Source organism: Psittacula echo (genome assembly GCF_963264785.1).
Source record: "Psittacula echo genome assembly, chromosome: 4".
Classification (NCBI taxonomy): domain Eukaryota; kingdom Metazoa; phylum Chordata; class Aves; order Psittaciformes; family Psittacidae; genus Psittacula; species Psittacula echo.
The window spans coordinates 82,149,040-82,169,180 of record NC_137738.1 but is presented as its reverse complement, the minus strand read 5'-3'; the positions used below and the strand labels follow the sequence as shown (position 1 = coordinate 82,169,180).

The 20,141-nt window shown below is 39.1% G+C and overlaps 1 protein-coding gene across 1 annotated transcript in view; it reads right to left on the bottom strand.

The window, feature by feature from the left end:
- DST (dystonin) overlaps window positions 1–20,141 on the bottom strand; it is a gene marked incomplete at both ends in the record, with an annotated part of 299,020 nt that overhangs the window by 230,643 nt on the left and 48,236 nt on the right. The window lies entirely within an intron of this gene.

Genomic DNA, 20,141 nt, shown 5'->3' with positions numbered 1-20,141 from the left:
GTGAAGAAAATACATTAAATTATTTCAATTTATTTTTTAAAAGAATCCCTAAACCCCTTAATACCATGTATTATTATCATCTATTAACATGTTATTCCACTCATTTTATAGAAACAAGATCCAAAAACACTGCTCAACATCTACATTAAGTAGAACACTGGGAGGTAGGGTTAATATTATTAGAATCTTCTAAGTTTTAATCCAGCGGAAACCTGGCATTGATCTCATACAGGTCAGGATGATGGAAGGGATGCAGAAATAGCTAGAGAATGAGATTAATTCCATGCTCGGGAACCTGATCTGAGCCTCTTGAGCCATATGTGAAGGAGCAATGCCAGAATGCAAGATGTGTTCCTACTAAGAAAATGGATTCAGCATATAAATAAATCAGAAAGAAGTTAAAATAGCCAACTTTTCCCTTCCAGTGATGAGAAACTGGAAAGTGCTGAGGGATTCTGTCTTGTTACCTAACTACTTTTAAAAGTCATCCCATTACAGAGCAACCAGAATTGGCATTGGGAAACAGAGTTTTTACAGGAGTCACATTGCTAGCAGCAGAAATCCTGCAGCTGTGCACTACGAATAACAGAGATGTGTTTTCCCAGGCTGGCCACCTTCCTGATTCATATTCCCTCAAACTTCACCCCCAAACCTTGAAGAGCAGTCTTCCAAACCACAGGACAGACGAAAGTAGGGGCAGTATCTGAAAGTTTAAGCTGCTTCTCTTCTGTTTTTATTAGTGTTCAAATTCTATTCAAATTGCTATTAGTATTCTAACACAAATCACCTAAAAGATCACCTTAGGGAAAGGATGAAATTGTTAGCAATCTAAGACTTCTTCTTTTCACTTAAGCAGCAGGGTATCACAAAGAGCATCTGCAATAGCCTCAAGCAATCTTCCAATGAATCTACTTTTCTAAGGCTAAAACAAAAACACTAACAGAGAAAAAAATGCAGACCTCCATGACCACCACTGATGAAGACTTACACTATGAAACAAATTACTTTGGGAAAACAATAGAAAATTAAAGGTTTAATATTTAGTGTAAAAGATGGGATTTTAATTCTGAACTTATCTTCAATAAGAGTTGATTCCTCCAGATAAAAGCTGAAGTGAAAAAATGGACTACCACTGGAAGGTCAATCGATGCCAGATCTGTCAAAAGAGGGATGAAGCCAGCTCCACCATCCTATAACACGAAGACTTGCCAGCAGCCCCCGGACATTTACAGTCAAGAACTGTTACCACAACTTGAGCAGCTAAGCTCAACTGTCATGCTGGATCACAGAGAAGAGGTAGCCACTCAAGCAGATATAATCTAAACCACTTTAGGTTTTAATTTCTGCACTCTAAAGCATATACTAAAGAGAATATCACTGATAATAAATTGAAAACATTTATCCAGCCTTTGTAGAGTTAGGACAATGTTCTCCAAGTAGGATAGTTAAGCAGTCAACTTGGCTAAGCAGAGAATTAAATATTTCTAAAGCTAGAAGAGATGGAAAGGGTGGCAAAAGACCATTTCTTCACCATACTTGAACCAGAAGTTAAAACAAGCAAGACCCCTATATCCATAAATCCTCTTGTCCTGGGTTCAGCAGTAGCAGTCAGTTTTTCTCCTTTTTAGTAGCTGTTGCAGCACTGTGTTTTTGACTTTCAGCCTCGGAACAAAGCTGATAACAGTGATGTTTAGACTGACCAAAGACTTTGTGAGTCTCATGCTCTGCCAGGGAGGAGGAGGGGCCGGGAGGAAGCAGGGACAGGACGCCTGACCCAAACTAGCCAAAGAGGTATTCCATACCACAGCACGTCATGCCTGGGGATGTAACTGGGAGCTACCCGGAAGGGCACGTCCTCTTTTCGGTCGGGCTCTTTTCCGGCGAGCGGTATCATATTTTCTTCCCTTGTTATTTCTCTTATCATTATTATTATTGGTGGCAGCAGTAGTGATTTGTGTTATACCTGAATTACTGGACTGTTCTTATCTCAACCCGTGGGAGTTACATTCTTTCGATTCTCCTCCCCATCCCTCTGGGGAGTGGGGGGGGGGAAGTAGACTGCGTGGTTCTAATTTACGGCCTGGGCTTAAACCACGACACCTCTTTGAGGAACTAGACAAGGGTTTTCTTCATTAATCAATTATATTTGTGTAGTCAGGAAAAAATTACGTCAGCTGGTAAAAATTATAGCCAACGTGAAAAGGAACGTCTGACAACAACTAATACACACGCTCAGTGCTACCTTAGCAGATTGCTGGTACTATTTATTCAGAACTGTGCAACCATGTATAGTATGTGCAGTTAACAGGTAATATGCATCAAAACGTGAGTACATAAAAGTGCCACAACACTTTTTCCTATTTATTGCACTTCGACACTGGCTCACTGTCCATTACTATTTAGCTTAATAATAAAACAACCATTTTCATATTGAGGTGCTTTTTTCCTTTTAATTTCCTGGTTAGAATGACTTAGGTCATAGAACAGAATTGACTTACAGGAGTAATTTACCTCTTTTAGCCAGTCCGGTCTTCCTGTTGTGTTCCTTCAAATAAACTGGAAAAAATCTGACTTAAATAATAAGAGTTACTTCACCAGTCATAAGATCACACTGTTCCTGCACTACAGCAACAGATACCAGACTCTGCAAAATGATTTTAAAATGCAGTAATATCATGAGATTAACAAGAGTAATTTATAAGATTAAAATGAAAAAGACAGAACAAGCCTGTTTTGAACTTCTGCAAAGTATTATTCTACAACTCAGTTTGGTTGCCACAAAGCCTAGCAAAACCTCTTTATGAGGTGTTCATCCACAGTCCAACAGAATGCAAGTAGCCAAGGTTGATCTGGGACACGTAGGTACCAAGGAAATGGAAAGCAACAATTACAAAAAAAGAAGGCTGAACTATGAAAAGGCAACATTCACTTCAAGCCTATGTAATCACCAGACTTAGAACAGAAAAGGATGACTATCACTATGGCTTTCTGTGTCAATCTTATTTATTGTGCCTTGGCTCAGGATGTAAATCAGTTGCAGAGGTAGGAACATTCCAGTCTCCAGAATGATGGTAACAGGCCGCAAAATGATTTCCCAGATGCAAGGAGAAAGACTTTTGTAGCACATCTAGTCATGCAGAGTGCTTTTTCCAAAGGTATGAGATAGGTCAGTTCTCCTTGCCAGGAAGCACACACAGTCTGGCAGTCTCTGGCTTTTCCAGCTCTCCTTTAGCCAACGGTAAGGCCAAAATAAATTTGTCATCTTTACCTGCCAGCTTCTTCTTTCCAATTTTCCTACACTTTTCATTAGCGTATTGAAAATTCATTACTGCAGACAGCAGAATGGGAAATTAGAACGTCAGAGTTCTCTTTACCCACAAATGCTCAGTCTCAGTGTGCAACAGCAGGACATAATGAACTTTGCCATTCTGCACTGGCATGGCATCTGGTATTTAACTGATCAACTTCCAAAGTTACTCTCCCAACCAAAAGTTGAAATGTACATGTACATACACAATATAAATTCCCCCTTTTACCCTCCCCCTCTCCAAGGACAACTATGGACACAAATGAATTTGGAAACGTTTCAATTCCGTATTAATTAAACCTTAAAACATGTTTCTATGAACAGAACTATGAGCCTTCTCACTAAGGAGGAAAGAGAAAACAGCCATGGATAGCAAACATTTCACACAGCAAGAGCTGGTTTACTCCAATGCTCTCAAACTCGTGACAAGAAGGGGAGAACTGCAATCTCACCCTGAAATCTAGTGCAAACCAATCAGTTAATCACAGCCACCATGTAATTTTAGTATAATCTGTTTACAAGAGACAAAGGTGTTTGTTTCAGGAGGAAAGCAGCACTGGGGGAGGCCTGCAAGTCCTGATGCCTCTATCTGGACAACACAACTATTTCACCTCGAAAGTATTTGAGCCATTTTTTTCCAATTTTGGAAAGTCAACTGTTTTGTCAATTGTTACTGTTCTCAAAGTATGACTACTTTTCAAACTTCAGGCTATCCAGCACCATTAAAATGGTATTACTTTTAAACCATTTAAAAAAATAAAAGAAGACCACAGCTTCTTGCAAATAGTCTTAGCAGAATTAAGGAGTATCATCCCAGATTATCACCACCAGACAAAATACAGACTAAGTAGGTCAGTGTAGTGCGTGCGCTCTTTCGGCTTTACTATACTCCTTATTTTGCACTATGAGGCTACCTTTCAAGAAACCTGCCAACAGAAATTGTCTTTCATAGTTCTCCCATTTCTTTTTCACTAGAAAATAGTAAAATCAAACTTTACTCTTTGGTGCCAGGTATCTGTCAAACCACTAGAAAAAAACTCAATCAATGAAGTGTTGAGCAATTCACCTTTTATAATGAAACCCACTTACAATTTCAACTTCAAATAAGGGAAATCATAATAGATCTCTAGCAGAGATTATATTATGGCCCAGAAGTTGTTTTTCCCCAGTACAAAGCAATTGCACTGTAACACAAGTACTACAAGAACATCCAGGATGTGTATTACTACTTAGCAGGCCTTGGAAAACTCACTACTAGATGACACTCCTAGAGTTTGAGATAATGTGTTCTTGTTTCGCTAAGGAGGTTTCTCTTGGTGTTTTTTTTTTTTTAATCTGGTTTCTTTTCTGCTTCAGACGTGTGATTTTTTTAATTTTTTTTTTTGAAAGAAAACTTCTTTCAGGAAAATCAGATACAACTTTGCAGTGATACAACTGAGCTACTACTCTCCCACAGAAAAGGATTTCAGCCACCGATTTATGCACCTGAAACATGTTGCCATGGAACCCCATTAGAAGTAGATTTTGTTAGTGAAGAACATTAAAGGTCCTGGTAAATTTTTTCTCTGACAGTTAATAACTGTTTATTATCAGAAGGGGATTTAGCAAGCCTCTTAACTTGCTGAATCACGCATTTATGGAAGGTCAACTGTTGTTCCTGGGCCCAGCAATCTTCACCTGGATCCTCAAATCCCCCAGGCTGCAGATGCTCCAGGAAATTACTCTACAACATCACTTAACCTTTACCAACTCTTCACATTTTATTTGTGCCTGCCTATTAGATTTATAGTTTTATCTCAGTTAATTTTACATCCAAGCTAAGTTTAAATGAAAACAACACATAATATGAAAGTTAATTTAAAAAATCATATGGTAAACATTTTGGTGCAGAAATTAGAAACTGTAATAATAGAGATGTCTAAAATAAGAAAGTACAGTTATAAATTCTAATTAGCAAGAAGCAAATGCCAGTGTTAAAATAAGAAAGTACAGTTATAAATTGTAATTTATACTCCAGTGTTTTGAAGAAGCTGGAACTTCCCTCAGCACTAGGACACCAGCTCTGAGGAACCTGGGGAAATAATTCCTGTTTACTTACCCTTGTCCAATGCCAACCTCTACTCAAACTAAACGTACTCCTTCTTTGGAAACAGATTTGCCCAAATTGCAAGAAAATTTCTGGTTGTTAAAATTTCTTCTGAGTCTGGCTATTCGCTAACTTCCTCCTGCTTCAAGATGGAAAAATCTTAAAGTATTTTTGGAATCCAACCAAGAGTATCCTTCACAAAGGATATCTCTCCTACTGCTAAAGCATAAACTATCATAAAAATGAAAATCCTATGTGCAACTCCAATCAGGCTTAAGTTTTTTCTGTCTCCATCTTACAGCTTCCAAAGAAGCTGAGTCTGGGATTACACTGTTGGGGTTTTTACACAAATGGCTTTACAACATTTGATCACCAAAAAAAAAAAAAAAAAAAAAAACCACAAACAACTTAAGTTTTCAGGTTTTCTTAAAGAGGAAAAATGTCACAGTCGTATTTCCGTAACCATACCCTACATTTTATATATTTGACACCACAATTCATGACACTATACTAACCAAAAGACAAGCCAGATCCACCAGCAGCAATTCCTGTGCAAGGGTCAAGATTTCAGAGAGGTTGTAATGAGGACAAAAAATGCAGACTCAGCAGCTGGCAAAGTTAATCCTCATCCACAGTTTTGTTCTAAAAGAATTGATCAAAAACATGGGCAGGACAATGGTGAGTCTTCAAATGTTAGTTAGCAAGAATATTTGTTATTAATAAAGAATATTTATTGTTACCTGAATGTTATTCTGCAAGAACATTTGCCAACTACAAGGTAAGCTGTTAACATTCAGGATTACAATGAGTACTTAAAAACATAAGGGTTTTTAACTACATGAAATGCAAACCTTACAAAGCTCTTTACAAACATACCTCCTCATGCAAAAGGGAATGTGAATATGAAAAAATGTGCCAGTAAGAATGACTGTCAGCCTACAGAGATGTTATTCACAAGGACTAGTGGCAAAATGAGCAATTCCTGGTGTTCAACTACTTTTGTCTCACATACATGAGCCACAATTATAAAAACTATCCCAGGAAAATTTTCAAAGGGTCAGAATTCACAGTCATAGGCAGATTTGTTTCTCAGGAAGGTGGCAAATGCACATCTGTTTAGGTTAGCAGAGACATATCGTCATGTTTCCAGGGCTGGAGTCTTCCATGTTGGAGACTTCTTTCTTCATACTCCATTTCTGTAATAAACATCCTGATGCTCTTTGAACGTCAGCTGCTTCCTGTGCTTAAAATTCACCATCACCACCTACTTCTACAGTCCTCTTCTTTACGTTCATCATCCTAATAAAATAAGCTTAGGAGACATCCGGTTTTGACCATCCTAATTGTAGCACAATCATGCTCTTACATTACCTCAAAAATAGCATGGAGATCACTTCCTCAAAATAAAAGTTTTGCTCTCCCACACCATTACCAGCAGACTGATATCAAGTGTTGTTTAGCAGTCATTTCAAGGCTGAATCCACATCCTAAAATTTATACAACACATTGCCTGTGAGTGTGGCTTTGCAAAAAGATAAAACAGAAGTTTCTCAGTTTTCCCCTCTGCCAAAGTCACTGTGTTTACCTCCATTGTGTTACAACACCTTAGTTACGAGCATTCTTCTGTTTTCAGTAGAGGAAGTCTTAACCAATCAAGGTAGGTCATCTGCTGATGACCCACCAGCAGACCTCATTGCTCTGTAGGCTACACCCACACTGCAGAGTATCCATGTTCTGCAATGGGCTGTAAGATTATTCAGACTGAGGAACTGATCTGAGCACATTACAGCTTTCTTCCACCTTCATACCTATGTTTCCCTTCCTTGGAAACCAGGATTCAGACTGAAAGGAGAAGCAAGAGAAAAGAAAAAGTGAAGTGTGTGCTTGGGGCTCACCGCAAGTCAAGTCCCAAATAGGTTGTGAGGCAGAACCTGGAAAGTGCTCTGTAGTCAACAGACAAAGTGGTTCTGAGTTTAAGGTCCCACGCTCCTAATTTTGACAACTCAGTTATTACTGTTGACCACGACATTTTTGTCTTAGCCCTCTGCATGCCCCTTAATATCATCATGATTGGCAAGGGAGTGGTTGTTTGGCTTTTCTGTTGTTTTTGTTTGGGGTTTTGGTGGGATTTTGTTTTGCGTTTGAATTTGGGGTTTTTTTTAATGCAACAGTAAGAAGTTCAAATATACCATTTGTTTAAGTAAGTAAAAGACAAAGCTATGAACACAATGGAGTGTTTTAGAGATAACATGACAAAAGTCAAACCCTTGATCACAACAATTGATGTAAGATATAACAGGGTCTTTAATTCCACCTACTCATACCGTTTAAAGTGTTATTCCCTAGCATTCTGCCAACATCACGCAGAAGTACTAGTATAAGTATAAATACCCAAGCAACTTCCGAATACATTAAAAAATTGTCATTAGGGAAAACAAAACTGCAATGGACTTATTTACTAACAAGTCTCCTGTAACAAGCATCACACAGGTATTTTTAAAAGTCCATGTCTGATATAATGCTTATGTAACTATTTTTTTATGAGGAAGGGCCTTTAAAAACACCTCTCAGCAGCACTTACTTCACATACCTTCTTCTGAAAATGATTCAGGCTACCAGGCTAGTTACAGTTTTTTACCAAAGAAAAAGAGCATATATTGTGGAGTACTCCTACCATCGATAGCAAAACATCTGTTATTTTATAGATCAAGAGCAGCTTTGGGCACCTCAGTCTTCAGCTATGCACCATAGTAACTCACTGCAAAGACATTTCAAAGGCAAAAAACAGTTTTAACTCAAGCTCAAATACCACCTCTGTACTCTACCTTCAAAACACTTCTCCAGAACAACTCCAACCTACAAGAACTCAGCCAATGCTCAGTGACTAGGCAAAAAGAATGAAGTGATGTTATCCAAAGTCAAAATGCTCCTGAAATTCCTCATCTGTTATATCATCATAAAGCCCTTTGAACATTTAGCAAAAATATATCAGCTCTTAGAGGTATAAATGTATGTTGCTACAGTCTGTTCAGAAGGGAAGAGAGCAACTGTTTGTTTCTTCACTTCCTTTCTGCAACAGTAGTCCATGGGCAGTCTTTATATTTGTAGCCTTCCCTAGGAGAGCCAGCATAGCCCAGATTTTCAAACCCAGACCAGCTCCATTTTACAGAGAGACTCCTTTTCCATACCTATGATGTAGGAAGGAGGAGTGAAACACCTCCCTTTCCTCAAACAAAGAAAAGCAAAATCACTAATTCTGCTAACCTTCCACAGTCTCCTCCCTCATCTGTACAGCTGAGCACAGATGTTCTACCTTTGCCTCATGAGGCACTTTGACACTCAGGACAACAGAAGTCTGTACATACATGCATACTGATACACATACAACTTTATCCTCCCCATCGTTTAATTCTTGGTCAGTTGTAAACTCTTCATGCAAACTTGCAATAACAAGAGTTGCAAGAACAGTACTATAACATTTAGCAAGGACTTCAAGTGATGACTGAATTTAAATACCTCATTACACGAGTGATTTGTTCAGCCCGTGTGGGAGGCTGCCTTCTTATTTGAGAAACTACTGCATTCCTTCTCACAGCTTTACTTCTCACAACAGAAGACTCCTATATTGCATGGTTATTTGCTTTCCCCTCAAACAATCTAGATGAATAGAAAGAATTACGGTCAACTAATTTTCTTAACTAATTTTTCCTATTCTTCCTACAAACTTCTGTTTTTCAGTGACCATGCCAGAAGGAGTTGTCAGCTATATAATGTAACTGTGACTCCAACATGGCAAAAAAAGTCAGAAAGAAAAGACTTCTCCCCTTTCCACTGAAAACATTAGCTCTTTTGGCAGTGTCTGCAAGTCACTTTATATAAGTACCATGTCAGCAATCAACACTGGGTTGCATGACGTCTTAGTCTTCTAGGGCTTTGCGGTCACACAAACTCACGTTTTCCAAGCATTCTACTTTAGGAAGAGATCTAATTGATTAATGAAGACATTCCTCATACTTGAAAAGATTAAGCTAAGCCACAAAATACAGTGGGGTATAAAAGAAATAATTGTGGCTTTTGTAAAGCATTGCCTTTGATCTTATCTGCTACAATTCTAGTTACCCCACATCACTTCTGGAGAGCCTGTTTTGTGCTGCTGGGTATGGAGGAACAAGGTATCCGTGTGATCTCAGCATTTCAAGCAGGAGGTGATCTCTGCAGGTTGGGTCCCACAAGCATTTTATGCTGTTTCAGATTACAGAAAATTACTGAGCAAAAGAAGGTAGATTATGATTAAAAAAATAAAGGGTGTACAAACTTATGATGTATATTACTTATAGATATAAGTAATAGGATATATATTACTTAAAATTAAGGTTAGTTCTTCCTAGTCTGCCATATTTCCAGTACAGTTTAAAATGGTTCTATTATTTTAGTGCTCCTGCTACATACAGTTCTATAAGCATAATAAATACTCCACAGTAAATATTAAGCTTTTCAGGATAGCATGATATTTTGAGCTCAGATCTAGGTATTCATTATAGCTTTCAGATCTTTTTCTGCTCTTTTGGTCTTTTAAACACATTCTATTTTGCTGAAAAAGCAGTACTTTTTATCTACTGTTTATTTACGTTTTCTGCTGATCTTGCTACATCTTTACGTTACTCAGACAGTGCTGGCAATTCCTTTTAATTATGGGGCTCCACTGCCTTGAAGAAGATGAGTATAAAAATTTACCCGACGTCAGTAAATCAACCAGCTCTCTCAAGCTGGAGAATGAGATGTTTCTGCATTTGCTCTGAATTCAGACTCTCCAGCCCAAACCCTGGGCACCATTATTTTACACATTTTTGACATAATGATCTACAGTATGCTCTTTGGTCAGCTTTCTTTTTCTGCTTGCCTCTATCAGAGAGTTAACTGAAGCTGAAATTAGTGTTAACTCCTACTAACATCCTATACATTTAAATCTTCTTCTAGGGGTCTGATGATGACTATTCACCTTGTCTAATTTGCCAGAGGGTGCAATGCAAACCAGCGCAGCCCATTGGCTGCTAACTCATCATCTTCATATCACAGTGAAAAAAGTGACTGAGCAGTAATCCAATTTCACTTTGCATCTCATACATTATTATTTATGGTGGCTGTTCTTCCTTGAGCTAGGCTAAGCAGCCAAAAGGTAGTGTGAACAATTGAAATTTTCAGGAAAGATACAACCTGACCTAAGACAAATTGAATGTGGCAAAATGACTGGGTCAGAACCTAAAATTAGGTATCCAGAGCTAAGTTAGTATAAAGAAAATCTGTATATCCTATGTCCCCCCAATATTATTAGTCTTTTTTCAACCTACAAATGCCATTTCAAGATTTTAATTTTTTTTTTCCTCTGAAGAGTAAAATCCTTTTACCATAAACTTATGAACTGAATAACGTGAATGCATGTATGGTCATTCCATTTTAAAAATCACAGTTTAATGCTGCAGATGTGTGGTACACGCTTATGTGTACACATGCACATACATATGTGCTCTCTGAAAGACTTCTGAAGCAGCCTTAAATCACAGATCTTCTGCTTTAAGGAGTTATTTTTAGGGGTAAAAAATCAATTTTCCTAAACTTGAGAAAATAAAAATTAATTTCTTCCATTTGAAAAATGCTGCCAAAATCCTCTTACCACACAAATCATTGGTATTTCTAGAGGTTATAAGCCTTGCCTAAGGGAACTATATTTTCCACATTTCACTAACTCCTATTTAGAACAAACAAATGAGGAATACAACACTCCATCAACGCAACCAAGCAAAATTAGTTTTGCATTTTTCATAGTCAGCTCTGCCAAAGACCACAGGACAGACCATAACAGCACACAACTTGTAACCATTTCACAGTCTCACAGATTTTTACTATACTGCAATTTTGCAGATGCTGAGCGTACGTAAGGCTTCAACTTTGAACTCTACTGCAGATTATTAATTATTCCTTTTTCTCCTCTAAACTAGGAGGCACGTTTCCACAGAATTTCAGCTTAATCTAGTGCGGATTTGACATATTTCAATGCTCAAGTAACTTTTGCATCACTAACATTATCAAAATCTCACTAAAATACACACAAGCATTAGTTCATACTCCTTGCCCATCATACCTAAGAAGAAAGCAAGCACCTTTGTTTGGTGTAATGATCATATGCTACTTTTTCAGCCAAGTATCCAACTTCTCAATAACCTTCTTGACCATTTAAGCATTGCTTGGATCACGTAGTAATAGCATCAAACCCTAAATTTACATCAGGTTTTTTGTTTCAACCCTTCCTGAAATGTCTGAGATTCCTTATCCCATGCACTGGAAATACCTTATGAAATATTCATTTCATAAGGTATTGGGTATTTCATAATACCCAAATCAATAATTGGGTATTGGGTGAATGAATTTCAATAATTTCATAGTACCCTTATGAAATACCCATTTTAAACACAAACTGAATTTGTAGTTGCAAAAACTAACTTACAAAAACATCAGGAAAGCCACCAGAAGCTGCTTCTCCAAGCAGATGGAATACTTTATCAAACAAATAAAAACCATAACAAATTAAAGAACCCTTTCATTAACCTGGAATCTTTCCCCATAGCTTAGTATTTAGAACAAGATTTTTTGCTCTAAATACGTTCATACTGTTCTTCCAATCTTAGCTCATGAATTTGCCTAGAAATAGGACATCAGAATTTACATTGCTTAACTAATGTGAGTAGAAGCCAACTATGACACTTACTAAAGCCTAGTAATTCTAAAAAACTAAACTTGTACAAAAATTTTTAGGACAGTTTTCAGACTACATCTACCCTAGCAAATTAAACACCAGCCTGGTGTTCCTGAGCACTGGAATTAAACCCCACAATTCTAGGAAGTTTTTGATGAAGCCATCCCTAGCTTGCTTGCAGCCCATGCCAACTGTCTTGTCTTCCAGACAATTCTCAGGCACAGTTCAGGGTGAGCATGGATCAGGCAGGATTCCCAGCAGAGCTTGCCTGCAGCCGTATCTGGAGAAAAAGAGAATTTCAAAGCATGGATGCAGGCTCTTCCATGGGCATCAGTATCACGGAATGGTCCTGACTGTATTAATTTACTAGCATGGATGTAACCACAAGACAAGTAACTTTTACCTCAACTTTTTAATCCAGGTTTCAAGGTACCACAATGACTGCCCTGAATGCCTTACCTCTAATCCTTGCAAACATCAGTCATGCTGTCTGCTGCGTTCTGGGAAAGGAAATGCCTTCCCAAGACAAGTGGGGTACTATGAGGCCAGGCAATGAAGGAACACGGAGCGTTATCAGATATATCACAGTTACTCCAAGGCAAATGTCAGATGTGCCTAGAAGCACATTGCTCGTTGAAAGAGTGAGTTAGTTACATCCCATTTCACCACTGAGGATGAGCAGACACACAAGGCAGCTAATACAGATTAGCTCAAGCACTGTAATCTCTCATTTTATCCTAGTCTAGAGCAACTTCTCCATTTTGCAACACCACACAGCAATTATTACAGTTATTTCAGACATAGACAGGAGATGCATAAACCCAGGGTGCTTGTGAGGCTGCATATATCCAAGCAATAGAAATGATCATGTGCCCCATGTCTCACTGAATTATGATGTGCAAAGCTGATTATACTCTATTGCAAGCAAGTCAATATAAATCCTACTGCACAGGACTGGCCAACACCAACCTCTCTAAGAAAGATATGTGAGAGCCATTTCAGCTGCCTTGGTCAAGAAGCAGCTGAAACATTGCTCTCCTGAAATGAACATCAAATTCAGCAGCATATTGCTTGTGCTGCTTCACAGTTGACACCACATTGCTGCTGTGCTAACTCCAGTTCTCATCTACCCTGGAAGTGTGTAGAGGATGCAGCAATTGGTCTCCTGGAGTGAGCCCTGATGCTCAGCTGGAGGAAAAGGTTACAGACAGCTGGTATCTTGGCAAGATTAACTAGGTTATGCACTTTAATATCAGCTATGAAGACAGCTGTGCCTTCTTAACTTCTATATACCACAACAAACAGAGGAGGAAATAGTAAAAGAAACCAACATCTTGGGAACATTAAACCTCTTTCTATTTCTTCTATACTAAATGTGGTTCTAAAGAGAAGGGAAGCTTTAGATGAAAATCCATCATTCAGATATGAACCATAGCGGAATTTCACAGTCCTCATGAAATGCTGTTGCTTGGAGATTCAGGTAGAAATTTGTTGCTGAAATAGCAGCTACCAAAAATAGCTCAAGTGATATTTGACTTGGCATAAGGTCATGAAGGCAACATTCACAGACACGTTAGGGAAGATTCACAGATTCCAAAATTGCTGGATCCCAAGCTGACCTCTCAGCAGCAGACTTTTGACTGCTAAGAAAAGCTTTAGTAACATGATACAAGGACAAGATGCAGAAACTCTGCACTGGGTGGCAAAAAGAAATGTAATTAAAAAACAAAACAAACAAACAGAAGACCCACACATTGCTTTAAACCAATAGTCAAGGGCTGTCAGTAACAAACTCTACATGACAGTGTGCAAGGTCTTGCAAGAATCTCTTCCGTCCTTCAACTGTACAGCTCTAGTATAGTACAAAGAATCTCATCTAGCAGATAATCCCCTCCTCTAAACTAAACTATCCTAGGCCTACACCCAGCAGTTCCTATCCAGAGTACTTAACCAGCTAACAACCATGTCAACTGCTGCAGCAGTTGCTGCAGATACTCCAGGTCTGGCTGGAGCACTCCCCATGTTACAGTGGGACAACAGACCATGAAAGGCAAAGCAGCACACCGGTAGCCCCAGAGACAGAATGAGTGCATCTTCTACCCACCTGAAAAACTACAGACGTTTATCTCCTGGGCAACAGAACACTGCAAACCAATCTCTGTCCCATTATTTAAGGAACATGTAACAATATTGGAAGTAACCACTCCACGGAGAGGATATTAAAAAATACACTATATATATAAGGCGGGGGGCGAATGAGTGATGTAGTCTGTGCAACTAAATTCAGCACCAAGGTGTTCTATTAGCCCATGACGAAAGGAAACCAGTGATGGCACTACTGGAGACTGGTCAGTCTTGGAAGTTCTCTTAAGGCATCATGGCACATCCCAACCCACCTGAGGGATCCAAACCGCTGACTGAATATGGCTACTGCCCCCAGGCCTGTCCTGCTCAGAGGCTGTGGGGCTGGGCCCATGGGCAGGGTCTTTGCTAGCCTGGTTATCACACTGGGCTCCCAGTCCCAGTCCAGAGCAGCCAGCACTCACTGCCCCCCAACAAGTTCCTCCGAGTTTCCATCCTCTCATCCAGATAACAGATGAGAAGGTATTATGGAGAAGGGAAATGATGTGTATCTTCCAAATCCTCACTGTTGTTTTCATAAAAACTGCTCCAGCTTCCCGCCACAGCCTAATTCTGATGGAATTTTTATAGTTTCCTATCACAAAGCACCGCACGGATCCTCTGCTCTCAACAGACTGGAGGACATTATCAGTGCTTGCGATGAAGACATCTACACCCTCAAATGGCAGTGTCACAACCTCTCTTAGTAATCTTGATGTTGACAGCTCCACATTTTATGTGTTGCCAATGTTGAATACATTAGTGGAATTTCTTTGGCCGGAAGCAGCAGTGTTACCATGCAGTGGAATTCAGCTCAGTGTTTCATCCTGTTCTCCAAATTTTCTATTAATATAAACATCAGCAAACAAAAAGCAAGGCAAAGACCAGAACCTACACTTTTCCTCTTCCGCACACCAGTCTACAGCTTGCCTTCCTTTCAGCCTCCTTACTCCCACAAGTTCACACAGTAAGTCAGCTTTACGAGAAGAACATTCTATTCCTAACCAAACATCCGAAAACTTGTGGCATTCTGGGTTTCAGATAATCAAGACTCTTCAAGCTCAGAGAGGGCTAAAATTATGTCTAATTCTCAGACAAATACTCGAATCACTGTTATTCTTATGCAAATTCACACAGAAGCAGCATTCAGTTTTGGATTAGGTTTCCCTGGTTAGTAACCCAAAGAAAACATGCAGGGAGTTTGCTGTCTGACCCTTGGCATACAATGAAACCTAGGGAAGATGACGGCAATTCAGTATTTCTGAGAAGACACAGATATCCAAGGACCTTTTAAGCCAAACACTGATACTTCTCATAAATTCAGATGCCTAAAGAAGTTGGCAGTGGTTGAAAGCAACTAACCTGGACTGCTGTATGGAACATCCCAATTTAGGCAAGATTTAGGACTGTATTTTGCCCTTTCTCTTCTATGTGGCCTTGTACAGCCTTTCTGCTAAACATTACTGAATTTGCATTAAGGCTATAGCACCTCTCAGCCTTCATTTCTTGGCTGCACTGGACAAAGGAGTTTTCCGCACACTGGGTGGTCTGAATGGTGGGTATCAAATCAGCATAACAACACATTGCAGAGCCTTTCTTCCAAGGATCATAGTATTTTCCAAACATTACCTCATTATTTTTCCAACTGGTTATACATACACATGAAGCATGAGGTCTCCTAGCTCCTAAGACAGCTCTCTTCCCAGCTCCTTAGTGTCCTGTTAAAGTTACTTCTTAATACCTTTTAAGTTGAGCAATGAACAGCTCTTCCTTCTCCATCACTGGTTGAAGTAATTAAGTCCTACTAACAACAATAAAAGCACATGTCTGATCTTCCTGTCAAGTCCTCATACAAAGGCAATGCCTTTATCTCAGTTCTTCACCTCCTCTAAGATTTTTGACGCTGCTCATTTTCTGAACATCTTTCTGAGATCCTCACCTCCTGAACAATATCTTTTATTGGTGTCATATTTTAGTCTACTCAGAAATGGGCTTGGAGGACCAAACAAACAACAAAAGAGCACCAACTCCACACTAAGCAGTATTTAGTCCATCACATTTAAGAACAACGGAAGAGTTTCTGCAGGCATCTCATAATTATTACTACAGCAACAAAGAGTAACAAAAGCTACTTATTGCAGCTATGATTCCCTGAGCAGACATGACAGCTGCCAATTACTATGCCCAACTGTAACAAAATCACTTATCAGCCCTAAAACCTGATCTTTTCCATACTCCTTTCTGATTAAAAGTTCAAAAGTGTGCAGAGAAGGGAGAGGCTTGGCTCCTTCCCCTCAAGTAAACAGACATCCATAACTGAGAAAGGGTGCTGCAGATACCTGTCAGAAAGCTTCAATCAAGCTTTACCAAAGCTGAATAAGCAAATTAATTTTATGTCCACAGAAACTGCATCATTAACACTATCTTAACACATCATTACAATGCATAATTTTCACACAGCAGTTTTTCAGCTACACAGCAATAACTAGAATGGCTGACACCACACAGGACACGATACAACACAACCGGACAAGAAGGCACAGAATGCCAAGATGGTGTAAACCACACTCCCAAAAAAATGAAAAGTTGCCATGCACGTACCGTGAGGCCAGGAGAGAGGACAAACTTACAAGGAAAGAAAATAATTAGTAGTAGAAAGGCAATTTAAACAAGAGAAACTATGTGAAGCAAAAGATGGACCTGCAGGGAACTGCCACGGTGCAACAGAGGCCAGCAGCTTTCTGCAGTCAGCAGGGCCTCCCCATGGAGGGTCCATCAGGGCAGGGCCTGGCAGCCAGGACCCATCCCACTTCCTCAGCCAGGAGCAGGGCACCCAGGGAAACTGTGGCAGCCCCAGCCCCAGGCACTGGGCATCGCTCTGGCTGAGGTGTCTAGGCTCAGGTGTCTGAGTGAGCCATCCAGGCTGAGGCTGGGCCAGGACATGGGCCCATGGCTGGCCAGGGCAGGGCTGTGGGGACCTGCAGACCAGCCCTGCTGTGGCGTTGCTGGGACAGGGTCTGACAGCCCCAGGGGCTGGCGTGGGGTGCTGGGCCATGGGTAGATGAGGGACCAGGCAGGGACAGTTAGGACCATTACTGCCCTCAGGCCCCTTGCAAAACCAGAACAGCAACTATGATACCAATTAAATCATAGAAATAGCTTTACCCTGATGTCAAAAGTGAAAATGGGCCAACGGGTGAGATAAAAAGCTCCGCTTGCAGATAAAACGGTTGCCACACTAAAAATATCAGCAGTAACCGACACACAAAAATTCCTGTTTACAAACTTCGCAGGAGAAAGTGGTTAGATCACAAAGTATGCCACTCTTCATAAAGCAGTAAACAGCATCCATCAGGAAATGTTCAGCACAGAGAAGACAAACCGGAAAATACAAATATGTAGTTACTGAAATTAATACAAGTGCCGTTACTGCCTTCCAAATCAGGGAAAGAAAAAAAATTACTGCTAATTTTAAAAGATTAAATCTTGAAATCTTCATTCAGTATTTATGCTGATTAATTGCCTCAAGATATAATTTACCAGATACTTATCTGCAGGATTATGGAATGCACTGTTAATATGCTGGACAGGATTAGCAATCACTTGTTACTAACAATGAGGAAGGCACTCCTGATGCCATCTTGTTCACGTTTTAGAAGAATTTTAGAAGATCAGTATGAGGCCACCAAACAGCTGAAAACCTTACTGAAGTTAAGACTGCAAATGTCGTTAAGTGATGCTAGATTTCAAAATTACTTTTATTTAAAATAACCAAGATTTATAATTATAAAATAAAGCATAACAGGTAAGTCACACAGAAGCAGGAGAAACTAAAACTAAAGCAACACTACTTAAACACGTAACAGTATATGTTAAGATTAACAATACACACACACCCCATTCATGTTTTATTATTTACTTCAGTACCAGAAGGCTAGTATTCTAAATGCCCAATGCCAACAAATAAACAGACACACGCTATAGAAGTTTGCTATGCCAGAAATGTTTTCCTTAGTGAAATAGAAGCCCTACCCAAGCAACGGTTGGAAAAATCAGGATAAGAAATAATACAAGAGACATAGCACCTATCAAAGAGAATTTTATTACAAATCAGCCAATAACGCACATGTTCATGGGTGGTTAGAATCAGGAAGGCAGCAAGAGCTAAGTATCTGAATAAACTCTTTACTGAGCAAGAACCTAGCTTTTAAGACAACAAACTTGTTCTTTTCCCCAAAGCCTCGTTTACAGAGAAATTACCACGTTCCATCACAAGAAAGAGTCTCAAAGAAGAAATTATGTAGCTGCACAGGAAACCTAAATACATCAACCTACAAGCAGATTACATAGCCAACTACCATCACCTTGCTATAAATTCAGAAAGACCTTGAGGTATCAGAGAAGAAAGCTGCTTACAAAAACTTACACTAAAACACATCACCATTCTCCAGATTATTTGCAAGCAATAAATTAAGAAACTTGAAAAATTACTGATACAGTTCTGATTAGTTTCACTGGGAGTGGAACTGAAAAGTGCAAATTAAAACAAAACAAAACCCCTAAAATACTGGGAAAGATAATAAGCATATAATGCCAAATCAAATGATAAATCAAATTCCTTCACAACTGTTTGGACTCAGTAGAGTTAAAAAAAAAAGGGGGGAGGGGGATGTGGGGATATGGGTGTGTGCATCTATATATAATGTGTGTGTGTACCTATATATGTATATATAGAGAGATAGATAAATAGAGGAAAAATCGACATACATTTCCAAAACCTGACCAAAACCACCTAGGATATAGTATGTAACTCTTTTGTATCCTGAAAAATGTCTTACAGAATAATTAAGTCTTGAATTTTTGCTGCCTTCCAGTACAAGGAGAAGAATGGTGTGGGTTTACAGAAATCACCAATGCATTCTGCATTTATTAAAGATTCGGAGAAGGCAGTAAAAAAACAAATGTGATCTTGTCTGATCATACAGATGTTTTAAGACATAAAACTCAACCTATTAAAACTGGAAAGATTATTAGACAATGAAATACAATTAAAAAAAATATTGGGAATGAAAAGCAGAAGCTGAGCATCTCTGAACTACCAAGACCATCGGTGGAAAACTGCCTTCTAACAGCACAAAGATCAATAAATCTTATGTAGCTGGTTTTCTAGAATTATCTAAAAGAATAAAAAATTAAATATGAAAAGGAATTCTTAAATACATATCAGACCTATAACATAAAACAGTAATGTAACAAAGGTACCACATTCAATCACGGTCTTGTCTCAGAAAGTAGTAGGAGCACTGAAGGGCATGAACAGTCCTTAGATGCTCTAGTACTATAGCACAGAGAGAATTTAGACACACAAAGAGATTGCAGGAGCTGAGATTTTTGATCATGAAATACAGAACTAAGAGCATTTTAACTGAAATTAAAAAAAAAAAAAAAGACAAAAAATGTTAGAACTCCCTTTCCCTTATTTGCTACACTGACAAAATCTAATTGCAAGTAGATGCCATTATCTCACATAGCATCTAAGCCATTTGTCAGCATTAACATCTCGTCAGTCAGATAAATACAGTGATGGCCTCTTTATTTACTCAGAAGGTGAAAAAGGCAAATAAATCAACTTAAAATTATTTATCAGCTGAGTCATTAGTTAAGCCAATACATGGAAAACAAATCTTGGGGGCTTATGCTGCTAAAATACAGAAGACATCTTAGTGCACTGCATAATTAACTAACTTGGTTGCACCTAGAAGGCAGGGAGCATTTGGCAGCAGAAGTCCAAGCACAGGACCATACTGACTCTCATCCTGAGCAGCAATGCTCACAGGCCCAGGTAAGAGTGGAGTGCTGAAACCAAGAGCGAAAAA